The sequence below is a fragment of the Ixodes scapularis genome, unplaced genomic scaffold (genome assembly GCF_016920785.2).
Source record: "Ixodes scapularis isolate PalLabHiFi unplaced genomic scaffold, ASM1692078v2 PGA_scaffold0__279_contigs__length_252992795, whole genome shotgun sequence".
Taxonomy (NCBI): domain Eukaryota; kingdom Metazoa; phylum Arthropoda; class Arachnida; order Ixodida; family Ixodidae; genus Ixodes; species Ixodes scapularis.
In genome coordinates, this window is record NW_024609835.1 from 156560399 (window position 1) to 156584115 (window position 23717).

The 23717-nt window shown below is 42.7% G+C and overlaps 1 protein-coding gene across 1 annotated transcript in view; it reads left to right on the forward strand.

Moving 5' to 3' along the window:
- LOC8051492 (glycine-rich cell wall structural protein 1.8) overlaps nucleotides 1-23717 on the forward strand; it is a 38848-nt gene that overhangs the window by 12366 nt on the left and 2765 nt on the right. The gene's annotated exons all lie outside the window — the stretch shown is intronic.

Here is a 23717-nt window from a genome sequence, read left to right on the forward strand (position 1 = left end):
TGGCCATATTTCTTTATTTTCATATACCAGCTGGGATTCATGCGTTGCATGCCCTGTCAACCATGCTTAAAATGTTGGTTGAAGCTTCGCCTGTGGCTACAGGCCATACCTCAATAAAGGTTCATATAAAAATATACACTTCCTACGAAAAACACGCCCAAAAAAAATTAAATAGAAACGAGCGCGCTGACAGCTAACGTCGTCACAGCTTCCCCAGGGCGAGCGGGGCGAGCGGGGGAAAAATTCTCTCCTCGCCGTGACGTCACCCCGGTTCGTCGTAAGGGGGCGCCACGCGAACTTCTCAACGCTAATATGGTGATGATGTTTTAAGGACGGTAGCGTTGGTTAGTCCCATTCTGTCTCTGCCGCGCCTGTTCGCGGGTCCCCCTTATATACCCGCGGTGACGTGGCGAGATTTCGACACCGGCGGGATCTTCCTGTGATCGGAGGTAACTGTCGGCATCGATGAAAATGAGGTCCAACAGCCCCTGTCATTAGCCCGGAGGTTTATGTTTTCGCAGCAGCAGCTCTTCTCGTTGTTAGAGAGAGAGGAAGACGAGACCCCGTTGACGTTGGTGTCTTCTGCCGGTTTTCAAAAGCCACGGTTCCGGATCTTTGAGAGGGTCTCTGTCGTGCGATTGTGTCGCGCGCCGTCCCTGTAAGTGCGTCCTAGTTGGGGTACGGCCTCCGCCGGAGTTAGGAACGTAACAACGTATAGCTATACAACGTATAACGCAGACCGACCTTGCGTTTTCTGAAAACAAACATCACCATTTTTTTACTTCTTTTTATTAACAGATTTTTCGAAGTACATAGCATGTGCTGTCACAAACAACGAGGACGGACGCGACTGTTTGTTTGTTTGTTTTGCTTTTCATGCCCCATTCAGCGTGAGTTACTCTGGTACTCTGCACGTTCGCTAAGAAGTCAACCCACTCGAGAAACGTTGCGTGCGGCAATATTCTTTAGCCACCCAACTAACAATATTTTCTGAATCCCCGTCCTTCAATCTTTCCGGTATATTATTTAGTATCACGCAATTTAGAATATTATTGTGAAATGGGCAAATAAAATTCACGCAAAAACCAACATTCAAAAAGACCCGAACCTTTGAGTGCCGTTATATCAGTGGCAGCCCGACTTGCCAGTCGAGCGGGCAGTCTAAAAGATAGACTATGCCAAGCATTTGTTTCGTGCTGGTGAGCGGGTACTGAAGCGAGCTTGTAAAGCATTCATTTGACACCACGAAACTGATTGCAATCTGTTGGGAACAAATTCTACATACAGTCCAGAGAGTGAACCCCTGACTGCCGCAAGCGTCATTTTTTTATTGTGGCCATTAGAGACTTTAAGTTTAAAAAGAAAACTCTGTGGGGACGAAAAAAGTTGTTTTTCTTCCGCGAATTTATTGAGTTTGCAATTTCGGTCCTCACCGTGCCTTTTAAAATAAAAGTCGCTACTGGCAAAAAAAAAAAAGTGACGCAAGTGGACGGCAGGGCTTTATTCTTTTAACTCTAGACTTTGTTCTCAACTGATTACAAGCAGTTTCACGGTGTCAAATGTATGCTTTGGAGGCTGCACCAGCACCGGCGCAGCAGCACGAAACAGATGCTCGGCATATTCAATTTTTAGACTGCCCGCTGACCCTGCAAGCCAGCCTCACCCTTACATCACGGCAGTGAAGAGCACGGGAACATTTGAATGTTGATATTGGCATCATTTTCACTTGCCGAATTCATAATGACTATTCTGAATTTCGCGATACTAAATAGCATGCCAGAAAGACTAAAGGCCGGTGATTCCGAAAATATAGTTAGTTGGGGTAGCTTAAGAAAATCGCCGGAATACCCTTTAAGCATGTGCGTTTGAATAAAACTACATGTGCTAGGACAATTTTTTTCCTGTGGCGATTCTGGGTGGAGAATGATAATCAAGAAGACTGAAGTCATAATTAAAATCTAGTTTATGAGTAAAATCTTGATTTCAATCAGACCAGTTTCATGCTGATTTAAATAAAAAATTTTCTGATAAAATAGTTCCGAAAATAGTTTTTATTTACAGTGAGTTCCTGATTTAATGCTTCTTGTGGGTATTTCTTTTGTACTCAAATAAAAGCTCCACCAAGCATGGAATATTTATACGATGCTTAATACGAGCAAAAAGCAGTGCTCTTTTGAGAAAATCACATTTCTTCCTACCTTCCACTTTGTTCGTCGGTTACGTAACATCGCATTGCAAGCAATTCGAAACACAAGAGGAAAAGCAAATAAAGCTTTTTAGTGATATAAAAAAATGCAGGGTGTTTTTATTCTCATATATAGGGGATTACATGCCCACCCTACCAGCCTTCTCCTTTGTTGCCACTCACTTTTTGTCAGTTTTTTTTTTTTTTGGCGCAGAATCTGAGTATTAGTTAAGAGTTGTTAATTAAAGTGTTCTTTAAATTTACTGTAATTTGTTCTCCCGTATGGTTATCAGTAATTGGACGGATTGATCAATCAATCTGCCATGTTTAAAAATTCATTAAATATTAGAGTGACTAATTAGGCTAGTGTGATTGAAATCGAATAAATCTGGTTTAGATCAAATAAATTTGATTTATATCAAACAAATCTGGTTTCATTTTTCAAGAAGTAGTGATTTTTTACAGCCTAATTTTATATTAAAGGTATATATATAAAAAAAGACATCAATCGTGAAGGCGTTTGGGATCATCTCTACCTGAAACACCATTTTATAGCTTTAACACCTTACTTCTATTTTGGTAGTACTTTATTCATCTAACATCTAGCTAACTCTATCTCCCACATTCCTGATGTGAGCATTTAATTGCTGTTCGCTTATTTTATGATATTTCATACTTTTTTCTTTTTTTTTTTCTTGTGGCTCAAATGAATTACGGAAAAAAGGCACTGTAACATAAAAATTAATGTAAAAACAATAAAAAAGCAATCATACAAATTTTGTACGACAGTTTTTTCGACATCCTCAACATTCAAAAACGTTGCAAAGCATGAATTAATACAAGTTAGGGCGGGCGTGTTGAAATTTAGATATTAAAAATTGAAAGAATGAAAACACGAAGGACAAGGACAAGACAACAACGCTCTTTGATGTTGTTGTCTTGTCCTCGTCCTGTTTTTGTTTCGTCGTCTTCCTTCGCGATTTTATTATTTCAATTTTAAGTATGCCTTAATACCCGCAAGAGCACACCGCCTCACAAAATGATCTGAAGTAAACACACGTGATGTTATGCTTTTAAAATAAAATGCGCAATATTTGAGAAGAAAAAAAAAAGAATAAAGCAGTAGACACCTACAGAACTGAAAAAGAAAAGTATATTTCCTCAGAGTCTAGTCGCACCAAGCCATACTAAACCATGCCTGACAAGGCGGAAAAGCAAGGCAGTACGGCACCTGGGAAGATCGAGTGAGACGCTTAGTAATGATGGTCTCCTCACTGACATTACTTCAGCGTTGAATATATTTTGCATCAATCCGCCCTGGCGGACCAGCCACGCACGATGAGTCCCTGTGTGCCGCGCGCCGTCTCCGGGCCTTGAAGAGTTGGGGCTCGCCTTTGGGCGTCCTTCGACCAAGACGAGCCATCAACTTCGTTAGCTCGCGGCCAGAATACAAGGGCGCGGGCCTCAGATCCGCGTACGTGCGACGCGACCATCGACATCCCACAGCCTTGCCACCACGCGGGGGAATACCCCGGTCGTCTTTTGAGCGCCTGGTCTTCAGACCGGGGACTGACTGACAGTCATTCATTCCGCGTCACGCAAAACACGGCGTTAGAGAGGCCCCGAACATAACAACCGGAGACCGGCCTATCTGCGCAGCAAATCTTAGTTGCTTGAAAACACTGGCAGCGACCTGAGAAAAATTGGTTTATTAGACAGCGACGCTTATCTCCAATGTCCACTGATGCATGGCGTGCAGTATTTAGTAGCGACCGTTTCAATTTGTCTAGAAGGCATTAGACAGTCGTTTCGGGAGCGAGCGGGAAAACTAAATTGCTGTAGAGGTTCCCTGATATCAATTTCCTCGCTAAATATAGCGGGGAAAATGAACTGGCGTATAGGTCACGAGACGTCAGGGCATGTGGCGCTAATGTCCCCTCTAGATTTAGCAGATATACTGAGTTGGTGTTTAGGTTGCATGACGTTAATTCGTCTGTTAAACTTAGCGGAGAAACTGAATTTGTCTGCATGTCACGTCACATCAATTTCCTCGCTAAATTTAGTGGAGAAAGTGAATTGGTGCTAAGGTCACGTGATGGAAATCTCGCCGCTACATTTAGCGGAGAAAGTCATCGACGCACGGACGGACGAACGGATGGATGAATTTTGGAAATTAGAAGGTTACATTTAAAAGATGCTTTAGAAAATACAATGCGCCCTGAATGTATGTGGCTGCGGCTCAATGAGAACTTCAATGTGATTTAAATTTGCATGCCATGCACCCGTTATACGTTGCACAAAGTGGAAACTCGCAGTCGCAAGACATCCTCTACAGCAGTTGCGGAGAGTCGCATGGGGTAACAACAAGTATAGGTTTAAAGTAAAACGTGCCTGCGATACATCACCGACACACACGTATCTAGCCGCATAATAGGATAATGAGAGGTTATATGGAGTATGATTTGTAAACTACACGTTTATAAGATTACCTTGACGGAGGTAACTTAATTATTTAATGATAGCGACATCTCCCTCGAATCAATCTTTAACCATATTCTAGAAGCTAAGGAAGTAATATAAAAAGGAAAGCACAAGATAAAAAAAAAATTGTTAGCTTAAATATTGTTGGGTTACGCTAGTGTCTTCACGCTTCGCGCCTTCTAGTAAATGTTACGTTTCCAGCTGCTAACGCCCACTACGCTGCCATGTAAGCGTTTCGAAACATTCAAAGGTCGCGTCACAAATTGTACCGTGCATTTCGCAATGCAGCGTGGTGAAACGTTGCTAGCATCAGACGGGCTGTGTGACTTGGAGGTTTCTAAAACAGCATCTCCGGCAATACCTCCTTTCAGGAAATATGAACTACACCGGGGAGTCTCCACTTCCTGCACTTAAAACGACCCGTAATTGATAACCTAACCCAAGGCGAAACTGGGCGTTCCAGCTGTTGCTCAAGACTACAAGCTGGTCTGGGAAGAGAATCGTCACGTTAGAATGGCGCGGAAGTTACAACGGCAAGAACAAAATCTGCATCAGCTTCCGTGAATTCTTTCCACTATATTCATACATCTTGTTTTATGTGTTCTTACATAAGGACAGAAGCTTTCTCCTATACAGTGATAGGCGCTAAAAATAAAAAAAAGCTATATATTCTGGCTGCTAGCACATTCAAATTGTATTACAAACTCAACTACTCATTGAAAATGCTGTGGGTCTGCCGTTCCTTTCATCATGCAAATATAACCGGCCGTGACCCTGCGCCTTAACACCTACTCCGTGGGCAAGCCATAATTTACTCAAAGCACGTTCTGCTTTAATCAATCGTGTATCGTGGCTTTTCGTTACGGAACGGTGCGTGAAATTGCACCCGTGATCGATACGCCGCTGATAAACCACCGAACCTAGTTTTCTTTTTTTTTAGGAATAAGTTTTTGAGTTGTATTTTAAAGAGCCATTGTTATGTTTATGTTTAAAAAACTGAAGCAGTCATAACTTTCAAAAGTCCAAACCAGTCAGCTTTTGAAATTGCTAAACTTAAGCAAAATTTAGAGGTAAGACTATGTTTTGCGTGTGCACTTTTTAGAAACATGAAGATATCAAGTTGTCAAAGTTGTCACAGTTGTCAGTGGCAACTAAATCGTTTCTACGGTTCGTGTGATGTTAGTTTGGGCGATACGGCACATCCAATACCTGGTAATAAACAACAGATAAAACTTCATCTGATCACGTGAAATCATTGCATCTTTTTTTGATGTGACCAATGCTCCTATATAAAATACCACCTATATTTTTTTAGTTTATGGCAAATACATCGCAAAGACACAGTGATATTGGCAAGTTCAAGCGGCTTATCACTCTTCGTAGATCATGAACTTGACATGAGGCAAAACGCTCCTTAATATTGCACTAGTCATTTCGCAGGTTGCTCTTTGCTCGCGTAACAACAATGGCAAATCGAAAAGGTAGCACGCATCAGGATAGTTTACGTTTCAGTTTGAAATAATTTACGATAAAGCTGACTGACGGAATAAAACTACGTGCCGAATATGTGATTGTGATTAACTGGGGTTGGAATTTACAGAATAAATAAAGAAATATTTATTTTTACACCCAAATCGTTGATTTAAAAATACTGAAAATAAATCAAATGAATGACGACTGAAAAAGCAATAAAAATCAGCGGATATTCTATATTTTTATTGCAACGCAGCTTATTTTGTTTATGAAATTATAAAAAAGGCGTAAGTTATATTACTTTGTAGGCGTTTATGGAGAGCGTTTATAGATCTGCTATTGCTGTAACATCTATATCCAAAGCATGTCTCCATTCCATTTGACTCCCTAATTGCAACCCTTCCTTAGCAACGCACCAAATGACTCAAAATATTCCGCCAATCTCAACGCGCACTGAGCATAGCGGCTCAATAAACTTTGTCGTTCTTTAACCTATAGGCGCAAAGCCGGGAACTAGTAATTTAAGCAAGCTTCCCAAAGGATGCAAGCCTAGTGAAAGTCAGCTTTCAATCGCAATCGCACAATGATTTCTCCGTAGAATACCTTGGCAGACTCCTTTCCCACTGCTGTGGCCTCCAAACAAAACTCCGGTATTTTATAATTATAATGCAATTAAATGCAAAGGGGCAAGCGAGCTGGGCAATAATGATGAAAATAATCCCTGCAGAAGGGGAACAAGAAGGACAAGGGACAAACATAAATCTCCATGCCCACGAGGACCCCGAACCATTCTTCTTTCATGATAGATCACTTGAGCCGAACAGCGCTAATACCACGCGACACTAATCCCCGATTACAATGAAATCTTCCTCGAGTCAATTTCAAATGAAGAGCCACGGAAGATGGTGCGCCTGAAGTGAGGCAACGCGGATTAGAGAGGACGCCAAAGGGTGGGCTCGCTTTGCGTCGTGAGGCCATCACGTTGCGCGCCTTCAGGGCGCCCCGGAGCAGCTATGAAAGCGAGACTGAACAATTGCACCAAATATGGAAGAATGTTTCATTTATATATTTTGCTAGACGCCTGAAATCAGAAGCACGTGATCATAAGTTTTATTCACTGATCTCTATGTCTATTTGCTGGATCGCGTTTGACCAGCTCCGCCTATGGACGGGAATGCGGCCACGGTCGGCCATCTTTTTGGTAGAGTTATATTATCTCTAGCCACCATAGTAATATGGCGGACAGCACAATGGCGGCAGACTGCCATAAAATAGCCGTGGATCTAATACACTGTACCGTGGGTGATATTTTGTGCTTGATTGAAGTTGTTCGACGAAGCAGATTCTTGAAACCCGGCGTGAACGGTAGCCTCATCTTTAAGGACCCGGCGGAAGTTCTACGAAAGCTCAGCACCGGGGGAAAGCAACGCAGCTCGCATCGAAAGCAGACGCCGTACCGGCGTCTGCTTTCGATGCTTCTTTCGATGCGACTTTCAATGCGTGCTGTGCTGCTTTTCCCCGGTGCTGCGATTTCGTGAAACTTTCACAGGGTCCTCAAAGACGGGCTACCCTTCACGCCGGGTTTCAAAGACATGTTTCATCAAACAATTTCAATCAAGCACAAAATATCACCCACCATAATTTGACGGCGGCCTGCCATCACACCTGCCAAAACGCTGTCTGCCATGATTGTGGCTGAGGGAGCTGTACCTTGGCTAGAGGTAATATAACTCTACCAAAAAGATGGCCGCCAGCGGCCGCATTCGCGGAGCGGGCAAACGCAATCCAGCAATCGTCATAGAGATCAGTGGTTTAATTATATGCTGCATTTGTCACTGGCATAATCGCAACTTTGCATTGCACGGTTTGTTGAATGACTCTGTTGAATGCTTCCAGACTGACTTGAAACTGTAAATTGTTTCTAGACTTTTGCATTTTTTTACTTTCAGCAATTTTCTTTCTCAATGTCACTGTCGATTACAATGCACATTACCAGTCAATCAATTTGTATAGAGTTGTCTTCATCTTCGTAACCCCACTTGACCTCATAGAAATCCCCCCTACGTATGAACACAGACGATGTCGAGGCTATCCAAATAAAGTTCACATTAAGAATCGTTCACTTACCATCGCATGGTAGATACTCTAACAAACAGTGTGCGTCCAACTAATATTTAAGAAACATTCTGTCTTCGGCGAAAAAGTTTACTAAACAACACCTGAAATTTCTGTCAATGTCTCAATTAAGCACTAGGCCAAAATCCGGAGCTTCAAAAAAATTCACAAATTAAATTAGAGCTATATTAATCTAACAAAAAACTCACCAACGAAAGAAAAGCTTATTTTCACACGATCATAACCGCAAACTATTTTATAACGCTGCCACAACAATTGTGCATCGATAAAAAAAGTATGACACGGCGCATCAAGCACCATCCGTGGAGGGACGCTGAAAGAGCCGTTACGAGAAGCGATTAATGTCACCGCATCCGAACATGTCCGACGGTGGTCGAACACGAGCCGGGGAGGACGCCAGGGTAAGTCGTGATCATGGCCCGCGCTCGCGAGTCCTGAGCACAAACATGTACTATGCACGAGACCGCCGCCTAATGGCGACTCTGACCCCAAATGGTAAAGTCACGCAAGGTCGCTACATTGAAAGTGGCGTCCGGTTTTATTTGCTAAATACAAATCTTGTTTACTGCGCGGCGCATGGCTTCGTGTTGCTGTTTTTGTTGTTTGTTTGTTTTTTGCGAATGTTTGCAACGAAGGAGGAGTGTGGTCATTTTTAAACATTTGCCACCATGCTCTTCTGTAGTACATCCTTCTAACACTCGAAGCCTATGACCGCGATCGCTTATTGCTGTTGCGACCAAACGATTTTATTGTCCCCCCGCCTTATTATCCAGTGTGGGTTGGATTGCTTACATTCGTCGATGCTATGGGTGACCAAAGGCACGATTCAGTGTGCGTAGCGAAAGTATTATTGCAGGCACAAAGACTGCTTTAAAGCTAGCTGTACGTGTAGAAAGAGGCTATATGGCTTCTGATGGGGACATAAATCTCCCTTTCTCCTTCAATGCGCTATGTTAAACATTTTGTAGCTTGCAATAATGGGCAAAAAGTCAATAAGGTTTGTTCGTCATGGACGTCAACAAACGTCCTTAAAGATTTACACACCACTGATCTTAGGCACAATTTAAGGATAACTGATTGACGCACATATACAATGTACATGATGGAAATAATAATCTAAGTGAACGCAAGCAATAAAAAACACAACCACAATAGGACAAAGCTCTTTACTTACTGGCCTTAACTGCTATGCAACCTATGCAACAATTGCATTCTAGAAGATGCGCTTTGACATGTTTTTTTTTTTTACCCTAAAAGTTTTAAAACGCACTACATAAACTCGCCGTACACTTTACAAATGCCTAAAGTTAGAAAGAGAAAATAAATGAAGGTAGTGGAGAGATTGGCAGCCTTAGAAACAGTGCTGGCAAAGTGATCATTTCGTATATCCCCGTCTTCCTGAAATTTCCTTCGTGAAGGTCGAACCGGCGGTTACCGAGCTCTTCGTTCGCATCGCCATCTTAAAATAAAGATTCTGTATTTGCTTTAGGATGGCCGTGTGGACTAACATAAGTCAAACGCGTTCCTTGAAAACGGCTTTCAATTGGACAGGTTTCGATTGGCGTGAACGAAGCCGGTAGCTCTGTTCCCAAAACACATCTGATGCAAATGACAGCGAGGGTCATGGGCCATCGTCATCTGTATTTCGGGGCGAGAGTGTTAGAACGTTCGATGTCGGGACAAGCTGGAAATCCTTGCTGCAGCTGCAGCCACTACCGCTCTTGACCTCAAATTTTCGCGTCTTACGATGCCCGACTCCAAGTGGCTGACAGGAAGAAAACGAAAACTTTCTGAAATTCCGAGTTTGCTGTTGCTTCCGTTTTCAACACCTATAAAGATTTTTTTTCATAAAATTAATTTATGCTCATTTGATACTCCTGGTGTACCCTGGCTGCAAGCTCTGGTGCCTGAGTGTCTGCTTTCGCAATAATTTTGCTTAAAATGTTGAAATATTGGTCGTTAGAACATAACAAAATTGCTTGTACCATCAAATCTTCAAAAATTGTAATAAAATAAAAGATAAATGTTATAAATATTACATAGAGAACAGCGTCAGCAACGCAGTCTTAGTAAAAATACACTGCTTCACGGTTTACGATGTTAGAGTTGGTAAAAGAGCTTGGAATTTCGCTATAGACGCCTTTAAGCAGCCGTGCATGAGCGCCCGCCGTAGCTGACCTTCAGTATTTGTTTCGTTTTATTCAATTTACTTCACTTCTTCATTAACATAACAGGCCAGGTTATTGCCATTTTAGATTATGTTGTGTCCTCTCCAGAATTTGCCTTTGTGGAGGCCCGTCAACGCCCGCCTCAGTGGCTCGGTATCTTGGTAAGACAATAGAAGTCAGCAATGGTGGCTGTAATATGGCGCGTGTTTAAAGCGCCTATTGAAACCAGTGCGTTAAAAACGTGTCCTTCACACTCAAAGCGGTCAGATTTTTTTTTTATAATTCAAAATTGTAATGCACAATCCACCAATATATGTATGTCTGGTTTCCCACCAGGCAAACGCGAATCAATATACTGAACATGTGCAAGGAACGACCAAGCCCAAAACTTGTTATAAATTAATGTAGGACCTTGCCCTAGGTATTGTCGGGGTTAAAATTACTCCTTCCAACACTTCGTAGGAACATGACAATCAGCATAGGAAACGTCACGCTAGGTAGATATTTATATGAAAGGCTTGGCTTCAGACCGAAACATATTCACAAGTAAATTGGTTTCTGGGATGTTTGTGTACAGTTTAAAACCACCTCAACATATACGAAGTTATAAACTAATTTTATGGGAGTAGATCAATGGCCGTATATAATATTAAGTAAATTGTCAAGAACACTCTTATAGTTACAATACGTTAATAACTGTAACCATCACACATTCACCTAGTCATATATATATAAATATATATTACTTCGCTCGATTTTATGTTGAGTATTTGTGCTTTCGTCTAGGGATCCTACTCTGGAACCTTAAATAAGCAATAAATTGCGGATAGGGTAAACTACAACAGCACACCGACAAGAAGGGCTGGTAAAGTCAGAGCATAAACGCCGACTATGGTAGAACTAAGAGGCCCTCCACCCCCCCCCCCCCCCCCGGCAATGCCGCGCTCCCCCCTCTCCCCCCCCCCCCCTCCCTTCTCTCCCGATCTCTTCGGAAAAGCAAGTACCATCGCCTCCGGAACATCTGGGTGCACCTCAGTAACCTCATCTGTGCGCCCCGGTGTCTCCACATATCGATAGCTGGCGCTTAGCGGATACATAAAAATGTATCTGGGCGCCCTGGTGCCTGCCCATATTGAACATATTGATAGCTGGCGCCCAGTGGATAAAGTTTTCTAACTATTCGCGCAGTCCTGTTCGAAGACCTTGCGTACAATTACCAGATGCGATAAAGGCTAGTGCTGGCAGCTCCTTCAAAAGCCCTTGGAAGTAGTTGCGAATGACGACAGTGACACCTCTAGCAGACCTGCAGCCTACGGAAGTAGACGACATAATATGTTTTGTAATCCCCATTTTGTTTTCCCAAACGTTAAAGCAATTCATTAAGGTTAGTGTGCTTGAACCACGGAAATCACTGATCACAATCGCAATGACAGCTGAATTATAGGGCCACAAAAGCAGACATTTATGTAGTTAGCATGCCGTCAGGATGCTTATACTACGTTATCCAGGGGATTACACACGCTCGGGACGGCTGTTTCAAGAAACGTCCCAAACATTTCCCGAAGGGGGGGGGAAGAGGGCCAGGGATTCCCCCCCCCCCCCCCCCCCCCCGGGAAATCGAGAACTTTCCGTTTATGAAGCAGTGCACAAACAAGTAAAAACAGCCACTGACAAGCCAATCAGTAAATGTCGACAACAAGAATGCACAAAAATATCTACGGACGTTTCAAAAATTTACTTTAAAAGAAAGCCCCGCATCTGGTGATGCAAAATGGTGCCAGACATTTACTAGGATTTATTTCTCTATGCGTTCGGGCTTGACAGTGCTCATAGACCAAATAATACAGTAGCAGATTAATAGTTTTAGGCCCTATGTTTAGGGGCTATTTATCAAATCTCGAATAAATGTAGCTCGGATACCCGCCTCTTTATTGTGCACACCATGATCGCATAAAAAGGTAACATAATATTTATTGTTCAGTTAATTCTAGAAACATTGCCTTAATTTGTAATACTTCGAGGATTTAAAAGATTACCGCAATAGAAACAGCTGCATACTGGTTTTCGCAACACTGGTAATTTCTGTCCCTGTTAAAGACAATTGGCTCACGGGTTGACCCAGGCAGCTTCCTGCTAAGCTACACGCGCGAAAGTATAAGTTCAAAATCAAATTTCAATTTATGCCTTTCAGAAAATTCAAGCGTTCAGAAGCTCAGTAGAAAGCCAAGTAATACCAGCCAGGCATCTGCAAGGTTTTATTCCTCTTGAGTGTCACAGGCGTCGTCCTGACCCCTAACCTTGTGCGGGTAATTTCCACATGGAGAATGCACACTTCCATGGAATTCTTAGTGCGTTTAGCATGTCCAGCAAGCGCCATCCTTTCATTTTGTATGATTCAACGCCAAACGCCCCGCAAAACACAGGACCGTTAACCACATTTCTCAGCCTAATGCCTCAGGCACTTTTTTCCTCTTACGACCCAAAAGGAATTGTGACACAACAGGCTACTTTGTTGCGTTCTCGCTTCTTTCGTTTGTGTTCTTCCTTAGTAGCGCGCGGCTTTGAAACAAGAAGAAGTTCTCGTTTATGCTTTCTCTTCAGCGAAGACTTTTGAAGCAACATTATGCCGGAATGATGTTCCGGTAACTTTCTTTGAAAGCGAAAAAACAAAAAAAGTCTGCGGAAGTTGGGACAGTTATCCTCCGAGGAAATTTTTGATCTGCATCCCGCAAGTTCTCCGAAACGTTGGACTCGGAAACCGCTCACACGTTGAAAAGTGCATGCCGGTGGTCCGAGGAAAGAGTTGAATGATATCCAGTCTCAGCGTTATGACCGTTCCTTTTTCGAGCAACCCCGTGTTAACCGTCGAATGATGTGAGAGACAGCAAAAGATTCTCAAAGTAAAACGTTAGGACGAGATATTCTCGTGCAGACAAGAATTCTAGCCTGTTTTTAAGTAGTATTGGAACATTACACAAATCATGAGCTTTAAAAACACGGGTGTTCTTTTTAAGGAAGCCTGTTGTTCGTAGCGCGTTAGCTTTATACGTATATATAATTCATGATAATTTTGTAACCAATTGCGACCCTCTTTTCTGGGTATTTAGATTAGAGGCACACATTAGTAAAAAATATAACCTCCTAAATTTTTTTAAAGGCAATAAAAAAAAACTTTTTTCAGTAAAATGATTTTAAGATGATGTGCAAAATCTGGTAACTCAAGTCATAAGGTTTTAGCGTATGTAAAAGTACTAAATGACGAACAGAACTTGAACTCTTTGAGTGCTCAAAATACACGGTATCCGCCTGCCGTGCTGACAAACAACTGCTAAACAAATTGTAAAATAATATTAAGTGTATCATTAGTGGCCTGTCTATTAGAAAGCCATAAAATCCTAATATTGTTTCTCAGAATATGATGTTATACGTTCGAATCATATATTTTCGCAGATATTTGAAAACATGAAGAACACTAATATTGGTCTCTATTATGATTTTTTATTATCTAATACTTTATTTAATTGCCACAATGATATTTTAAGAGTGCATCAAAAGTAAAGCTTGATACGAACAAATCAATACCTACGAGCACTCCTCACACGCACATGCGCGGGCATGTAGGATATTTAATAAAAATAAAATATATAAAACATGTACCCTACAAACACAAAAACAAACCAGTAATAATGAAATTGTGTTTAAGCATTACCATGTAATAAATACAAGGAAGTCACCTGATTTAATGATTCTTTCTCACATACCACGCAATTTGCCCTCTTGTTTCAGCTCTTACTGTTCCAGCACCTCTTTTCTCTAGGATAGCTTATATTTACCTTAACACTTACATGGTTCTATCGCGTGTGTGTCACCAAGGTGTTCGCTTATGCGGGCATTGATTATGAGGCAATTCAAAATTCAAGAACCACTATACATTACAAGTTCACAAAAGTCTCTGCAATTCAAAGTTCAAAAATAAAACTTTATAAAAAACGGCATGCCGAGTTTAAATTATCATTTAAAACAGAACCAGTGCCAATAAAAACCAAAGATCGTTATTTTATCAAAGAGGCGTTATTTATATGAAGGTATCATGGCAACTCATAGATTCGCGGTTTTCAAACCATACGCGAAATGTTTTATACCGCTAAGTAAAACAAGGGGGAGCTTCTTCGAAAAATGGGCACCAAATTCGAATTTTTAATTATATACACAGGACCCCAGTTTATATTGACAGCTTTTGTTGATCATTTCAACTTTCCTTAGAGTATTTAATATCTACTTATATTTTTAGCTTGTATAGAGGAATCTTTCTACGACCTGGGAAAACCTAGATTCGTCATATATTCACCAAGGGTGCCGAGTTGGAAATATTTGTATAAATAAACATAAACCAAAGGAACGGTCAGTTCAAGGTGAACTGACCGTTCCAGATTTGTGACCATTCACAAACGCAAGAACCCACCAGTACAAAAGAAACAATTGGTAGAAAATAACGGTGCAGCACGAAGCCATCCTTCAATCTTGAAGACTCCCCCAATGACACGGGCTGTTTACACAAGTGCAGTGTGTGCGTACACGGTCTCGTCATGCTGCATGCATTATGCAGCGAGCTCTTGAGCTTCCCACGCGAAGCGAAGTCGCGCTCCTTCACAGCTGACGTTATCTCGCTTCGTTCCGCAGACTGACATCAATCCCGAGCCGCGAGGGTTACCTTGGCGAGGGACGACGCGACGCAGCCACCTCGAGTGGACACAAGGGATGACTTCCGCCTGCGACACACCCTAGCCCGTGCTTAGGGACATCGGCAATTAGGCCATTAAAAATTGATGCTCGCGAGAAAGTGAGCTGAGCTGTACCCTCGCGCGTGCTTCGAAATTAAGAGCGTGTGACGATGCGCGGCAGAGCCCTGTTTTAGTCGTCCGTGTCTGCTGATCAATCGTCGGGATGGATTGAACACAGGTTTCCGGATGGTTGTTACAAAACATTGTTCTAACTGATTTAATGGCAGTGTTTGACTTTGGGGGTGGAATATTTCTTCACTCCAACGTAAAATAACTCTGCGCAGTTTCTTTTTTTTTTTTTTTTTTTGTTTTTTTTTTACGCATTGTGAATTACAATGTAAAGATTAATCGTTTCGAACTCGTTTGTCACGCTTCTTCAGTTTACCTGACCACTGACGGTTGACGAACATCGGTTTCCAGAGAAATTGTGCGAGCCCTTTCGTAGCATCTGAATATTTAAAATGCACCTGCGCTTGTCCAGAAAGTTGGCTGCGCGTGCTCATACATATTTCTCAAATTAATAACTAAAAAATTCACCTCATTTGTATAAGTTAGCACGTTACTTTTCTCCAGCTCAAGCAGGTTGATGGCAGACACGACGAAGCATGCGTCGAAACTTCTCAGAGTCAAACGGGGGCATTTCCTACCTGTCCCGAACAACTCGGAATGACCCGCAACTGCCGTAATAGCCTCAAAAGTACGAGACGAGCTCGCTTGACTCTCCGACCACGGTGCGCAGACCAGGCAGCGAGGCAGTTTGGCAGAGTCGTCCTCAAATGACAGTGCTTAGAACCAGTAATCATCTTGCATAAACATTTCCTGAGGCACCGAATACCTTCGCTCGTGGTTCAACTTCATTCAGTCGTTCACTCCTTCACCAGTCACTTTGGATAATGTCGCAATTTCTTTTGATGTCACCGCTTAGTGGGTAAAAGATTGATTGCTACGAGTGAAACGCTAATTGGGTTGGGACAACAATTAAGCTACTGTCACACTTAATTCTGCACAACCTCCAGGTGTTCTTGATTTGAGGCGCCTTTAGAGTGCAAACACTCAAGTCGTTTGCTTTAAAATCACGCATAAACAAGTCGAGCATTCAGATCCAGTAGTCACTGCGTAATTACAGTTGTAGCGCATGCAATTTAATCCCATTGAATATGTAAAATAAGTAAAATACCTGAGATTATAGTTCAGTCGAGATTTATCTTGCTGTACTCAAGTGACGTCTTTGAGTAAGCGATTGAAGGGCATTTTATGATCTCTCTTTCTCAATAATGTTAGCAAGTTCCTGAATTTCTCTGTTAGAAAAATGTTAACATAAGCACTGGGGTATAGTTGCTTAGGCTATAGTATATTTCTTTCTCAGTATCTCTCCTATTTTGGCTCACCAGAAATAAGCCTTCCTTAAAATGCATTTTGAAAAGTGCTACGTTTGATAGGCTTCAGATCTCAAGTGCCTGTATACTCAATGCAATGCACCTCCGTCCTTTTTAGTTGTTTTTTTAATTGTTGTTTTACAACAATATTGGAATAATAATTTTACAACAACGCACACCCAACGGCACCTGCTGAGGCTATCACATCACTTTGATCTGTGACAAGTTAGTACAACATATGGTGAGCGTACGCGGGCATATTATGCACCTGACATATTAAACAATTTACCAGACTCATTGCTATGAATTACGCTGAGACAAAAACTTCAAACTGCGCTACCAAACTTAGCACAGTGAAGCTTGTTTTAAAGGTCCTTTGTTATGTATGTGTCGATCCCCTCGCTAAATATTGGGACTCCAATATTTTTGTTGTTATTTCTGGCGTTTATCAAGTTATTCATGGTTAGACAAAATATTAAAAATAAAGTTACCCTGTCTGCTCCTGCCTTAGCACTGGAGACTAAAGCCAATTTAATATAAGTTGACTTTGAGTTTCCATCACTAACGCAGGAGCAGACATGGGTAACTTTATTTTGTTGATATTTTTTTTAATCAATGAAACTTAAAAATTCATTTTCTTATGTAGATACTTTTAGCAGGAGCATATCCTTTGCATTGTATTTCGTTTTACCACCTGCCGGGCGACGTGCCCAGGCCCCTGAGGCTTAAGCCGTTTCGTTAGAGTGTCTTATAAAACCTCTATGTTACCTATGAGGCTCTTCTATTCTATTCTAAGCACTTCCGAACAAAGCTGAAACTTAAACAACAATGTGTCCCTAACCGGAGTACATTAGTCCATGTTGACGTACGTCAGTATTTGTCCACTCTGGCCGCACCGGATAGCGAGCCCAATCGAAGTGGCCATAGACGAAGCCAACCGTGTACAGCCAGCGTTTCTCACGTAAACAAGGGTCGCTGTGCCCATCAGCGCCCCGTTCACTCAAAAACGACGACAACCGCAACGGCAGCGAACAATAAGAGCGTCAAAACAACAACCAACGTTGTAGTTGTTTTTTTGTAGAAGAGGCACAGAGAAAGTGTTTTCTCGACACTTCTTCTTTCCGAGCAGGGTAATTGCCAGATGACCCTCGGCCGCGACCCACTTAATATGTCTGCTCAACCTTTTGGCAAATTTGTTTGCTGTGGCTGCCGCCGGAGGGGAGACTGTGACGACGGCGTCACCGGGCCGCGGTCGCGAAGAAGAAAGGGGAGGGGGCACGTCCAGGACGAGGCAGCGGCGGCCGTGGGACAACGGGATTCGTGATGGCGCGATTAGCAGCGGCGGAAAGGGAAGCCCGCTCGGAGCTCCTCCCGCCACTCCTCCCGCCGCTCCTCGGAAGCGACGACTATAAAGGCGGCCGGGACGCGGCCATGGAGGACAGAGAGGCGTTCAGCTTCTGGTGCGCGCACAGCCGAGGAACTACCATGGGACCGACGGTGAGTGGGGCACCAGGGGACCCCTGGCCCAGGTGTCCGGTGGGGCGAGATCGCTAGGGTGGCTTCACCGGGAAGGCGGCGGTGGAGGCGGACACAGGGCAACCGTTCATAAGAATCTGTGAAAGCGGGGGATGACGCAGATGGCTAACGTACCTGGAGAAGTGAATTTTGTTTTACGTATAGGTACTGACAGCTTAAGAAACGCAGGGCCTGCACAGACCCGAGCATCTTATTGCTCCGCAGCCAACGAGAATTCAGTATTCTCCGATTAGAAAGCCGAAGAGCGAATCACGAAGCAAGACCCGCAAACATAGTTCAACACGCCCTGAGTTTCTTAAGCTTTCAGCAACTATATAAAACTCTCGTTATACATATTTAAATTAATGACATGTTATGGTTCTTCCCGGATCGCGCGGAGGGTTGTGTGAATTGCAATCTTTGGAAATGCAATCTAGCGAACGGCAAGTTGGAATTGCAGGGCTACCCTGGTTTTGTTTAAACAGTATTTTCGCGGGGACTACGAGAAACTGAGATCGAATAGTGTAGAAATTTAAAAAAGAGCGTGTCAAAAATAACTCTTCGAGGATACCTCTCGTTACCTAGAATGCTTTATTTTTTTTTTAGCGAGTCATCAGACATAAAAGGGTTTGTCTTGTATTGCTTGATCTTTATTAGAACTAGAAATATTTAAATAAAAACATACAAAACAGAACGTACGAGAAATTTCGACACTTGTAAAACAGCAAAATATATTGTGACTTGTGAAACTTGTCAAACAGCGAGATAGATTGATTTGTCTAAGTTTCTGCTGATTCTCAGATGGCCCCTTTTTTAGCCATTTTACGTTTTAGCTAATTGTTTATTACGTGTGTTCTGAAGGTAAGCCCCATTTTTCGATGAGTTCGATACGAAAGGCTCGCGTATCTCTAATAAGACGTACAAGTCGTCATGGGGCGGTGTCGAAGACACGTTCGGCAGGGAAAGCCCTAAATATCTAAATCTTTCAGTCTGGAAAAAGTCGAATATTTTGTCAATAATTAGATTACTAACTTTTTATGAATTCTACGTAGACAAGCATCTCACTTTTGGGCAAGCACGTTTAGAACCTGAAGATGCAAGTCGCGCTCTTTCTTTCAAACCCGTTTACCTCAGCGCACAATCCTTCTCTTTGTATGACGGAAGTGGAAGTGGTATTTGAAATTGCTGGGGGCGTGAGCGTGCATGCACGCATCTCTTGTTTTTTGGCATCACGGGGCCCCTTTCTTTGTTCGGCGCACGCCGGAGGTAATCTTCGTTCGAGCGTGGTGCTTGCAGGGCGAGGATAGTTCCTAACATTCATCCGTCATAATTGAGGTCGGAGAGCAAACAACTGGAGCGGAGATGCACTGCGCTATATTATTTTTATCTATTTACTCAATTTTATTTTTGGCATGTCAGATTATACAATATGTACAATAAACTGTGCGAGTTTTTTTGTTTTTTTTTGGCGACGATGGTTGTATAGTGATTAAAAATCTTGGGTTCAGAAATTACCTTTTACAGAAAACGCCTTCTGGAATTAGAGTAGCATTAATACTCTGTGTGCTAACGTCTTTCATTAAATGACTAGACACAATATTGTTCGGTCCAATTAAAGTTCAGCCTACTGTTCGTAACAAGAGAGAAGATTCAACCGATGTTGCTACTGCTTAATGTGAAGCTTAGAAAAACTTAGCATAACGATGCACGAAAAAGATTAATATTTCAGCCGTTTTTGTGTTCGCGTACCTTCTGTAACGCAGAATAGCAAGATTTTTTTTTTCATAATGGTGACAATATGTTGCAGGGACGACGTAAAAAGGCATATTTTTTTCTCGCTTTCACCTAGCGCGTAATGGCAAAAATTATCGTGAATCAGCCCAAAGGTAGGAATCCAATTCAAAGTTTATGTCGTCAGTGTGCAAAGCTATTGTCATGTATATATCTATATATATATATATATATATATATATATATATATATATATATATATATATATATATATATACAATCAACAATAATCTAATCGTGTCTATGAATAACCTGAAAGTCTTAAAATTATTCGAAGGCCCCTGCTCCATCCGAGACTAAGCTGAAGTTTCTTGTTTCTTGGAGCTGTGAATTTAATTTTATTATACATCGTATTATGTCTTTTTGAAAGTGAAAACAGCAGTTTTACGACACAATTTTATGGAGCGCAAACCACGAGCACCTCCCTTGACATCCTCTAAGTCTAAGATCTAGACACAACGTTTCTGTCAAGTGCTCAGTATGGCAGTAATACAAACATGTATTACCGACATCAGTATTCCGGTAATACAGTGTTAATGACGGAAATAATTAACTCCTGGAGGCTAATTTATTTCGGCTTAACATCCGCTCGTGTATCTACAGCTGTCTTGCGGCGTCGCACAGTCAAGACTGGAGAGAACGGTGGTCGGGCATGCATCCTAACGCCACGTCCTTCCGCGCGTAACATTATACAGACCATTCCTACAATCACCTGCGCACCGCCATCATTGTCCACTGGGCTGTGAAACGTGGTCTCAGCATGCGAAGTAGCCTTGATTTGTAGTATATAACAGGCGCCACGGATCGGCCCACAGCCCGGTGACTAGGCATTTTTCGCCTGGATGCTAAGCCCTGGAGAAGTTGATATAGCACAAACGAAACACATGAAACCAAACTCTTAGTTTACCCGCGCTCACGTTAAAGTATAGTTAGTGATGTATCGAGCACGAAAAAATGAGATCTAGCGTCGGAGCGAATGCACGTAATGATTATGTGCGTGTTACTGAGGAAACATTCGAGGAAATTCACTTTAGATTTGATCCCGACTTCCCGTTTCCTGTTCGCAACTATGCGAAGAATATAACGTTTGGGAACCAGCATAACTGTACCGTAAACGCGTAAGCCGTGCCTATTCCCAGCCTACATGACTATCCTTCCTGCTCCAAATTGAGAGGTCAACAGGCAGCTGGAACTCGCAGTACCAAATAACCGAAACCGTACCGAGAAATCCTCCGCTTTTTTTCTTTTTTTGAGCTGCCGTTTCTAATTATAGCACGGCAAATGTGGCATTCTATTCTGGAGAGAAAAGTCGCCCTCACGGTCGATCTCACACCGACCAGAGGCTGTATGGGAGGCCGTCCGTGCTTCCCGCATTTCCGTACAAGTCAGGGGCGTGAAGGTCTACAGCCATTACCCTCAGTTTACTAAACGGGATGGCAGCGACCTGGAAGGATATCCCAACTTAGCGGTCAAGCACCTCGTCATTTATACACCCAGGAAGGTCGGTTTCCTAGGTATGCAAGGTCACGATTCTGTGAGCCTTCGGAGAGCCCTCTTTCGCCATCTACGACGTTGATCGTGACTACTCGCTAAGGTTCAGTGGCCTTGCACATTCAGATACTTTGAACCGGCGTACTTTATTCAAAACTTAGTACTATTCTTCGTTACACGTTCAAAAAAAATCGCAGCGGACGCTACGAGCACTTCCAGGCAATCCAGCGTCTTAAACGTATGTCACGTGCCTAGGCGCCTGGAATGTCGCTGCGCCCTTTCTAAAGGTCACGTGACATTCACACAGCATGGTATTGGCTTCGAGGGCTCCTGGCGTCCTCTGTGGTCGATCCTACCAGCTCAAACGGAGTAGTATGCCCACACTTCCTCTAGCCGGTGCTCCGCCATAAACACTACGCCACATCGCTTAATGCCCGGCATCTCCAGGACTTGCACTTAACTGCGATGCTTCCATGATTAAAGAAGCTGCTTTATATATTGAGAACTACCGGCACGGAGATGTTCACTAGGTCGGTCGACTCTCGACTGGGAATGAACCGCCGCGCTTTGTCTTCTTGCGGGCCGTCGTGCGGCGAGAGTCGGCTCGAAACGCCCCGAGTTCCACTTTCTCTCTGATCCAGTCGAGGAACCTGTTCTAAGGAGAGAGGCGGCAGTGACCCGAAAACCGCCTTCCCTCTCGTTCGTCAGGCCACACTTCCGCCATAACCGAGTTCCGTCCAGGTCTACGCGTGCGACGCCACCGCCGCGTCCGTCACTAACTGACAGTGCTCTATTCTCTTGATGGTTTTGCACACGTGCCTGAGGGCTGCTAGCTCTGTCATCTAGTCAGATAGGGCGAGGCGAGCTTCCGAGATGGCGGCCATCGGGTTATGGTAAGTTTCTCTTGTTTTCGGTTTGGCAAGTTTAAGAAAGATGGTTTGATAGACGCATGTTTGTGCTTGGCATGTTCGGAGCGCAACGCTTATCTCCTCGTACGAAGTAACCGAAACAGATTATTGTTCGCGATTAAAACAATGGCAAGACGGAGGAAACTGGGTTTGTAAGTACGGGAGAAAAACACTGACGCTCAGCACGAATATGTAGAGGCAATTCAATCCAACCGATCGAATTGTTTTTCATTGATTGTTCTTCTTGCGCTTTGGCGTCCTATCGCTCACATTTTTTTTTTATCTTGCTGTTAAATTGAGGAATCCAGCAGTTAAATAACCAGCACGTTTAGAATAAATAATATTTGCGGTATGAGTGTTTATACAGCAGAAGATTATGGTCCTTCAAATGACGTTCGGTTTCTCCACTGAAGCGGGACCATATGGCCAGCGCAGCGTGACCCCTGGCCGCAGGTCAGCGTGTATCGCTCAGGAGCGATAGACACTAAATCACGCCGCTGCAACTTCAGTTCGTATTTAAACTTCCAGTGGCTGTAATTAAGTTAATAATATTAGTATATGCAGGCAATGCTTTCCCCCGTGTCACACTCGTCTGGAGTGCCTTGACACACTTGGGCAAAAAAGCCACCATTTTTTTATCAGTGATGAACAAGTGCCGTTTCCGGGTACGAAAGTCAATAGTGCAGTCATAAAATCTGGATTATTCATTGTTTCACTTGGGCCGATGAAGGCTTTTGCGTGCTGAGCTGACAGTGCAAGCGAAGTTTCCAGAGCAGTGTCTGTTTTCTGAAGCTGTAGACGCCTCGTCTACAGCTTCAGAAAGCAGACACTGCTCTAGACACTATATATATATATTTTTTTTTTTTGAAGCTGCGTCCTGCTTATGGTGCTAGCACGCAGGATCAGAGCCTTCCAAGGTTTTCACTGTATTCGAGATGACGGTAAAATATACTTCACTCCCAATGTTTGCCGCTGTACGTGTGACGGTCGAATCTTGTGGTCAGCAATCTCTTATCAAGTTTTTACGTTTGTGAGTCTATAAGATATCAACACATGCCACCAACATATTAAACTTTATTTTCAATTTTTCATCAATAATATAATTTTAGTTTTCTACAATCATTGTAGATAATTAATTCATTTAGAAAACATAGGTGCGGACATGCATTTCGCTTTCCATGTATAACAGACCTTCAGACCTTGTTTGTTCAGCCCAGCAAGAGAACAGTTACCAACTGATGAGTTTAGAACGATTCGAAATTGTAGCAAAATATTGTTAGTCGATGAATTAAAAAAAAAACACGCTTAGCCGCTGAATTGCGCTAGTGAGTAAAAGTTAAAGTTTCTGAATAACGAAGTGACAAAAAAAAATACCTGAATACCGTTTTGCTCTATTTCGTGGAGTAGCCGAG